A 9372-nucleotide genomic window follows, 5' to 3' on the forward strand; every position below is an offset into this window, starting at 1 on the left:
TTTCAGTAGCACAGTGGCAGAAGCCAGATTGAAGAACGGGAAAAGGTGGATAGGAACTTGAAAAATAATGATAGTGAGCCAGGTGTGGTGGTACAAACCTTTAATCCCAGTGCTTGAGAAGTGGAGACAGGCAGAGCTTTGAGTTTGAGGCCAGCCTGGTCTGCAGAGTTCCAGGACAGCCTGGGCTACACAGAGAAACTCTGTCTTTAAAAGAGAAAAAAAAAAATTACGATAGTGAGATAGATGTGGATGGCATATATCTGTAATCCCAGCACTTGCAAGGCTGAGACATGGTCATCAAAAGTTCAAAGTCAGCCTGAGCTACAAAAAACAACCCTGCCTCAAAAAGAGAAACAAAACGTAGTGAATTAATAATGGATTTGTTCACTTGTCACACTTGGAGATATATGTATATATATATATATGTATTATATGTGTACATATATTATATATGTATATGTGTATCATGTATGTATATGTGCATTATGCATGTATATATGTATTGTGTATATATATATATATGTATTATGTGTGTATATATGTATTAGGTGTGTATATATGTATTATCTGTGTATATATGTATTATGTATGACTATATGTATCATGCATGTCTATATGTATCATGCATGTATATATGTATTATGTGTGTATATATGTATTATCTGTGTATACATGTATTATGTATGTATATATGTATTATATGTATATATGCATAAAGAGAGTTGAAGAGGTAGCAAAGAGAGATGTTTAAGGATGGAAAACTTGGGCATGTTTCTATAAAACAAAGGAAGAAGATTACAGAAAAAAATTAAAAGACTAAAGATGCCAGAGGGAAGGAAGCACGTTGTGTGATATTTTGTTTGTGTTCTGACAAATAAAGCTTGCTTGGAGTCAGAGGGCGGAATAGCCACTAGTTAACCATAGAGGTCTGGAGGTCTGCACAGTGAGGAAACAGGATCTAGGCCCTCCCTTCTGGTTGGAGGAATGGAAGAGGTAGGAAGCAGCTGTGGCTGCTCCCCTGCCTCTCTGACCTTTCTGGGTTTTGGCCCATATCTGATTCCCAATTTTTTATTGATAAAATAAATTAGATTAATACTCCAGAAGGGGATTAATTAAATAACTGTGAATTGCCAGGATAATGGCCAAAGTGTGGGCACAGCCCAACAGAGGAAATTTATCTTGGAAAAAGATTTTTTTTTCAGTACTGAGAACTGAATATGGCCAGGGAAGATTATACACATGCTAGAGAATTACATCCACTGAGATTACATCCCCAGTCCTTTAAAAATCCTTATTACTATTTTTAATTTCATATGTATATGTGTGAGCAAGCATGTGCATATGTGCCACGTGTCTTTACCCACTGGGCCATCTTCAAATTGTTTTTAAATATTGTTTTACATGTATGTGTCTTTTGCCTGTCTTTATGTGTGTCCCTTGGATCCCCTGGAATGGGAGTGAGAGACAGTTGTGAGCTGCCATGTGGGTGCTACGAACTGAGCCCAGGTCCTCTGGAAGAGCAGGGCTCTTATCCACGGAGCCATCTTTCCAGGCTCTCCCACTTTAATTTTTGAGACAAACTAAGTCAGTTGCCAGGACTGACCTTGAACTTTTGATCTATCTGCCTTATCCTCCCAAGTAGCTGAGATTCCAGGCGTGTGTGCTACCACAGACACCCGGCTTAGAAAAGGAAAGAGCAGAAAAATCAGAGTTATTAGGCAACCAATATTTACGTCCACTGTGCATAGGAACTGCTATGTCGTCTTATCTAAGGCATCCAGTCACTCTCTGGAGTAGATGTTAACTTATTCTTCAGATGCACGGTTTCTAACCTATAAGGACGGTCAAAATGCTGATGCTGACATGGCCGAACGCGGCTGAGGCCTTCCTTTGTGCCTCATGGACGTTCGAGTTCTGAAGTGCTGAGCAGAGAAAGGGAACAGGCAGAGAACACGGCTGAGCTTGTTTGCAGTGTCACTTGGCTGCTGGGAGGGAGTGTCAAAAGAGCGACGTATGGCTACATAGAATTCAGAGTCTAGATTTAAATAGACGCATACATAAACACAAACACATAACCTTTTTTGGTAGAAAAATAACTACATACATTTGAATTAAAATCTTTCCTGCAAAGCTGGTGTAATTCAAATAACTGTTTGAACTTCCCACTTGTAATTCCTCTCTGTGGCCACAGTGGGGCAGGCTTTCTCTTTTCTAGGACTCCGTTAGGCATCGTTCAACTCTGGCCAAAATGTATTTTTGGTACCTTGAGATTAGCATAGTAAGAAGGCAAACTTGTTTTTTTAAAAGCTTGCCTCGATGCTATGATCAAATAAGTGCAATTAAATATAACATAAATAGAAAAGGCTGCTTCCTGGGGCATTCAAGCATATCTTTAAAATGCAAATGGTTTACTCCTTTAAAGATGAAAGAAAAATCTCCTGAAAGCATCATTTTCAGATGAATAAAATATCAAACCCAGGATTTTTTTTATATATCTAGTTGCCTTGAAAATCATATATACTTATAAAATTTTATAAAATATAAAATTTTTAAAATGGGTTTGGCCAATTTTGGCCAACTGAATATTTTTACAAAGACTAATTCTATGAATCTTTTAATACAATACACCTTTTAATTAATATGCAGGAACCCACATGGTGGAAGGAGAGAGCCTTCCGACATCCATGTGTCTGCTGTGACATGCATGTGCTCACAGGCATGCACACATACACAGACATGCACAGACACACAATAACACGTGTTTTTCAAAAGTCATTAAACCCCAGGGTAGAAACCTGAACAAGGAACGCTGCCGTCTCCTATCGTCTGTCCCTCTTTCTACTCTTTCTTTTTCAACATGGCCACCAGGAATGGATTCTTTTGACTGAGCACTGTCTTTCCAAGGCATACTTTACCCCAAGGTTAGGAACAGCATCTAAATGAACAGACTTTAATCTTTGCAAAGAATTTGAACTAACACCCAGATTGCAATTTCCATGCACACGTGAACTATGGCAATGGCCTCAGAACTAAAGAGTCCTTGCAAATGGGCAGCCAAACCCCTGCGATTCTCATCAACACGTTTCAGAGATGCTGGGACATCAAAGCGCCTTCTCACCTCCACAAATGATCTTCCCAGAGGTAAGAATTTGGAGTACATCTGAGCAGCTGCTGATGCTGCGGATGGCCAGAAGCCTCGAGCAAAGACCCTGTCTCCAGGGCTGTCAGCCAGCCCTTCCAAACACACTGGAGTCTCTTTCACAACACAGAGAGAAACAAAACAAAAATATTCTGGCTGGAATGATGAAGGACCCTTTAAGGCATTGATTTGGCTGTACTCGGGCGCATTGAAAAGAAAAAGTATGTTTCATATATATTAAATGAAATATCTAACTTTTTAAGAATGCCGTAAAATATTTCCAGATGTACATTATATCAAAGTACTTTCCCTCAAGTTCAGTTGAAAGGAAAGACGCAGAACATTAGGTCCATCAGAATAGATGCCTCCAGTTGTGGTTTTCAGATGCCGTAATGTGCTTCTGCCCAGAACTAATCAAATACAGCTTGGCACTTCAACCTCTGTGAGTGTGTGTGTGTGTGTGTGTGTGTGTGTGTGTGTGTGTGTGTGTGACCACAATTCCTCACGAAGACACAAAACATTTTGGATGGCATCAGTTGACTTTTTTCTTATTTCCAACATGGTCACTTTCCTTTCATCATTCAAACAGAGAGAACTGGCCACACAGATTCAGGCATGGACAGCAGAAGCCATTTCACCGAAATCCGCTTAGCTTCTCCATATGTATAGGTCAGGTGGCCGAGACAGAGAGAAGCTAAGAGATTCAATCAGAATCATCTACGGGTGATAAAAATGTTTTCCATCAGTTATACTTGCTCCCATCTTTGTGAAATGACAGTCCAAGATCTAGGTTGATGAGAATGTGTTTAAATGTAGGTTTGGGGTCCAATTATTAGAGATTCTGATTGAAGGGGTCTTTACTTGAGCTTAGGAGTCTGATTTTTTTTTAATTATTTAACTTTATTTTATGAGCATTGCTCTGAATGTTTCAGACCCCCTGGAACCAGAGTTACAGACAGTTATGAGCTGCCATGTGGGTGCTGGGAATTGAACCCAGGTCCTCTGGAAGAGCAGCCAGTGCTCTTACCACTGAGCCATCTCTCTCCAGCTCCCTGGTTTTTTGTTCTTTTTTTATTTTAGTTTTTTGATTTTTCGAGACAGGGTTTCTCTGTGTAGCCCTGGCTCACCTTGAACTCAGAGATCTGCCCATCTCTGCCTCCCGAGTGCTGGGATTAAAAGGGTGTGCCAGCACCGCCCATCTTGGAGTCTGATTTACTTTGAAGGATGGTGTTTATTAAATGTGTTCTTTGACAATCTCAAGTGTATGTAATACATTCTGGTTACCCTCACCTTGGAACTTCTCTGCTCTCTGTCCCAGCAGTCAGCTGCTCTTCCCTCCAAGTCCCCTGTTCACAGTTACGTCATTTGTTTTGTGTTGTGACCACGGAGTTTATTTAACCAGGGTGGACCACGGGTTAGGAACTGTCCAAGGGTGCCTGGTGGGCTCACCTGTGAATACATGGTGGAAGGCAAGGACCCCCTCCTCCAGAATCCACCAACAGCCGATAGTTCAGCAGGGAGGGGTGGACCCCCATAAGGCCCTCCAGGATTAGTGGCCGCCCAGGCTTGTGCAGGAAGGCCGCTCACCTGCTGTGACATCAGGACTGCAATGGCTGTATTATGCCACACAGATAGCTTTTCACAGCCCTTCTCCATATCTTCTGACTCTTTTTCTCCCTCCCTCCCTCCCTCCCTCCCTCCCTCCCTCCCTCCCTCCCTCCCTCCCTCCCTCCTTTCCTGCCTGCTTTCTTTTGCGCTGTCTTGCTTCCATCCCCTCCTCCCCGAGGCTTAGATGGGATGATATAGATGTATCTTGTTTGGGTGGGGCTATTTGTTCAACCATCCCTTAAGGAATAGTCTTCCCAGAAATTTCCTAAAGTCAGTCTCCCAAGGGTAAAACTGGACGACATGGTCAAGCTCAGATTTATGAAATGGCAAGGGAGTTCAGGTGGCGGTCCTCCAGAACCTGGAACCTTGATTTCTGTTTTTAAAGATTTTATTTATTTCCATTTCTTTTCTTTTTTCTTTTTTTGGTTTTTCAAGACAGGATTTCTCTGTGTAGCTTTGGAGCCTGTTCTGGAACTCGCTTTGGAGACCAGGCTGGCCTCGAACTCACAGAGATCCGTCTGCCTCTGCCTCCCAAATGCTGGGATTAAAGGCGTGCGCCACCACCGCCCAGCTCCATTTCTTTTCATTTGAGTGTTTTGCCTATATGTGTACATGTCCCATGGAGGCAGGAAAAGGGCATCCTATCCCCTGAAACTGGAGTTACAGACACTGTTAGTGTCACATTGTGTGGGTCCTTCTAACCGCCAGGCCACCTCACACCCCTGGTGTTTACACTTAAGCAGGCATGTTCCTGCATGCTCGTCCATTCTTTCTGTGGCCCGTGTCTCTGTGAACAGGCGGTGCCCAGCTTTGAACAGACTGGTTTCCCGGTCTCACCTGCTCTTCTTTCCTCCAGCAGAGTCTCAGCTTCCTTCCCACCACTGGGAATTATAAACTAAAAATAGAAATAGTCCTTAAGGAAACACATTGGCTCGTAACTCACACACGTTCGAAGGCAGGTGTGTTCCGAGTTTAGGTTTTTAAAGAGAGATGAAAAGGGAACCAGAAGTAACATATATTAATTGCCAAATAAGTGGCAGGTATGTCTATTCTTATGACAACCTTGAAAAAATGTATTTTCATTTAGGATTTTCATAAAACACAAACTTGAAGTGACTTCTCAAGGCCATACGAGCAAGCAAAGGAAGCCATGCTCTATGCACTGCACCATGCCCTGTACCCGAGTGCATGGACACAGAGCACTATAGGGACCTGGGACCTAGGACCTTGGGACCTAGCAGAGACGGGCGCCTTCCCATGCACACACTGCACCATGCCCCGTACCCGAGTGCCTGGACACAGAGCACTATAGGGACCTGGGATCTAGGACCTGGGACTTAGGAGAGACGGGCGCCTTCCCATGCACACACGCCACCATGCCCCGTACCCGAGTGCATGGATGCAGAGCACTATAGGGACCTGGGATCTAGGAGAGACGGGCGCCTTCTGAAGTCCTCCTCAGCATTAGTGTAAACACAGTGCTGAGCACACAGTGAGCAGTGTTTGCTGAGTGAATGAACGTGAGTACTTCAAGTCATCAAAGGAGCTTTCTAAGTCTTAATGGGCTTAAAACCCTTTGATGTTTTCCAACGGCCAACCGTAGAGGTTCACAAACTTGTAAAAAAGTGAAGAACTCAGGAGTCACGATGCTCTTGGCAAAACATGATAGACTTTTGTATTCTGCTACAAACGAATTTATCATTAATCAGATTTTGTGCAAACAATATCTACCACCAAGGAATTTTTTAAAATGTAAATCAGCAAGTTTACCCACACACTTACATTTTTATTTATTTTTTTACATCTGAGAATCTCAGATTACCTGGCAAGAGATCAAAGTTTTATGGACTATTTACCTTTTCCCCACGTTAGATTTCTCCAGATTAATGTTTAGAAGAAAAATATAATCTCCCCTAGTTTTACATAGTGGTTGCATTCTTAGAAATTTAGGTATTTATTAAAACCATTCTGAAAATGCTTTGTGTGCCTTTATTTACATGGAGTCTGCCAAGGCCTGGGTAATAAACAACACACATAAAAAGCTAATTGGATGCTGAAAAGTCATGGACTCGGGACAATTTGGTTAGCAGGACTGACCGGTACATTCCATAAGTGTCCAGCAAATTTCCCTGATGTGGCGCAGGTGCTCTCCTGGCTGGAACCGTTGGCTAAGCTAATCTCCCAAGAGCTAGACCTGAACTCCCAGGGGGCACTGGTGCCATCGAGTCAACACTTGAGCCCCTTACAGTGCTTGGAGCACAGCAGATGCCCAATTCACCACCGGGTCAGTAACATTTATCAGTGGAGGCAGAAATGGGAGACTCTGGAAGTCACTGCTCCACAGTCCCAGGACAAGCGGCTTACCCGAGGAGACAGAAACCGTGGCTGAGTCAGCACTGTATTCCAGGCCTCTGAGCTTCCACTACACACCCTCTCCATCCAGCTGAGCTCTTCAGGTGGGTTACCCACTTTCTTTGCAAGGTGACCCAAAGATAGCCCAAGGGACCTTGGAGGATGATCGGTTTTAAATTCCACCAAGGGTTTCTGAAAACTGATCTCCCCCAAGAAGACAGCACGTTAATTCTTCTTCCCATCCCATCTTTTACAAGTGTTCCACTTTCCTTCCATTTTATAGAAGAAAGGAAGCCACAAAGCCATCTGATGGCCCGCGGTGAATTGACTGGAGACGACGCACAGTTTGAGGGCAGTCCATGAATACTTTTGCATCCAGGATGAACACAGCTGCTTTCAGGCAAGGCAGCCCCCATGGCTTTCCATCCACTGAGGAGCCAGAAGGCCAGAACTGCCTTGACATCTGCAGGACCCAGAGCAAGGAAATACAGGACAACGCTTTATGTCACACATTTACGTAAATCATAGAAATCATGCCAATGAGTGGCTCCGAAGGACATGTTCTAGCTTGCCACTTGGAATAGGTGTTGAAGGTGGGTCTGACATTAGATTCCTAGAACTCTTTAGATTTCATTTTTCAAACATGGGTGTTACAGATATAGCTTGTTCCCTGTCTAGCCCGGAGTTTCCCAGACCTCTGGCTGTTTCTACCTTGAAGGGCCTCGTTTGCAGATGTGTGGGTAGTTTAGCACACACCCACACTCTTTCCTGCCTCCCTCAGATGCCCACAGGCAGACTTCTGGTGAGTACATCAACAAGATCCTCTCTTGAGTAACACTCTAGAGAAGAGGGATACACCATGAATGGGTTTGGGGAGCCCAGGGCAGGAGTTTCTGGGGTCATGTCTAGACAGGGAATACACAGAAACCTGGGGTATCCTGCACTCTGATTATAGGATAAACGATCTGGAGAAAACTAGAGCCATGTCCTCTAAAGCATGGGGACCAGAGTAGAGGCTCTCTTGACCAGAACTGATGGCCACATAGGTCCTAACAGGGAACCCTAAGGACCAGTACAGTCCAGCACTCTATGAGCTCGTTTTTTTATGGCTTTCTCTCTCCGCTTCAGCCCTGTGGCACCACCCTGCTCCTGACGCTCTCTAGAACTGCGGCTCCTCCCTCCCACCCAGCAGGTTGAGCCACTCAGGCAGCTCTGGATTCGCACCTTTCGTTCCATATCCTTTAACTGCTCCAGTTTTCTCCATGCACGTCTCCATGTGGTTGTGGTACGCACTTGATTCACCCCACTTTTTCATTGTCAGCCCTCAGCGGAATGAAATCTCTGCCGAGGAGGGTTTTGTCTATGTGCTGATCCTTCACGTCCACAAGCATTTGTACTTTCTGAATGATTGTGGAGGAAGAAAAAGCTGCAGGCTCCTCTTTCCCCTGTCTGATACCCAAGAGAAGCATTAGGCACCCCGGCAGACTATCCTGGCCCACACTGAGGAGCCTCTAAACTCAGAGGAGATGTAGATGGGGGTGGAGGGATTATGATCATTTTCATTTAATATCCCACCCTTGTACCATCTCAAATGACAAAGCAATGGGTCATTCTGAGGAGTTCCTTGAGATCGAAACAAAGAGAATCCAGTTCGGAAGCAGTGATCCCTTTCTCTGTCTGTGGCAGCAGGGCGGACAGACTGTGGCTCTTATGCCCAGAGCTGTGAAAATTGCTGACGAGGAAGGGACTTCCAACATGGAGTCATGCCAGCTAACATTCTATGGGGGGAATACCACGGTGATGTGTCTGGAAAAGGGAATAACACACAGCTGTCCATTTCTGTATTTTAAAAACAGCCACTGTGGCCAGGCAGTAGATCTCTGTGACTTTGAGGCCAGCCTGACAGTGTGAGTTCCAGGACAGCCAGGGCTACACAGAGAAACCCTGTCTGCAAAAAACAAACAAACAAAAACTTAGATACTATGTAGCCTTATTCAATCTATTAAAAGGTTGGTGGAATGATTTACTTTAAAATTATTCAAACATTTACTCCGCTGGAAATGACATTCTGTGCAAAGAATTAAAATTCTTTTTTTTTTAAGTTTTTTTTTTGGCGGGTGTGGGGAGAGGGGTTTCGAGACAGGGTTTCTCTGTGTAGTTTTGGTGCCTTTCCTGGATCTCACTCTGTAGCCCAGGCTGGCCTCAAACTCACAGAGATCCGCCTGCCTCTGCCTCCCAAGTGCTGGGATTAAAGGCATGTGCCATCACTGGCC

Source organism: Peromyscus maniculatus, chromosome 6, assembly GCF_049852395.1.
Source record: "Peromyscus maniculatus bairdii isolate BWxNUB_F1_BW_parent chromosome 6, HU_Pman_BW_mat_3.1, whole genome shotgun sequence".
NCBI lineage: Eukaryota > Metazoa > Chordata > Mammalia > Rodentia > Cricetidae > Peromyscus > Peromyscus maniculatus.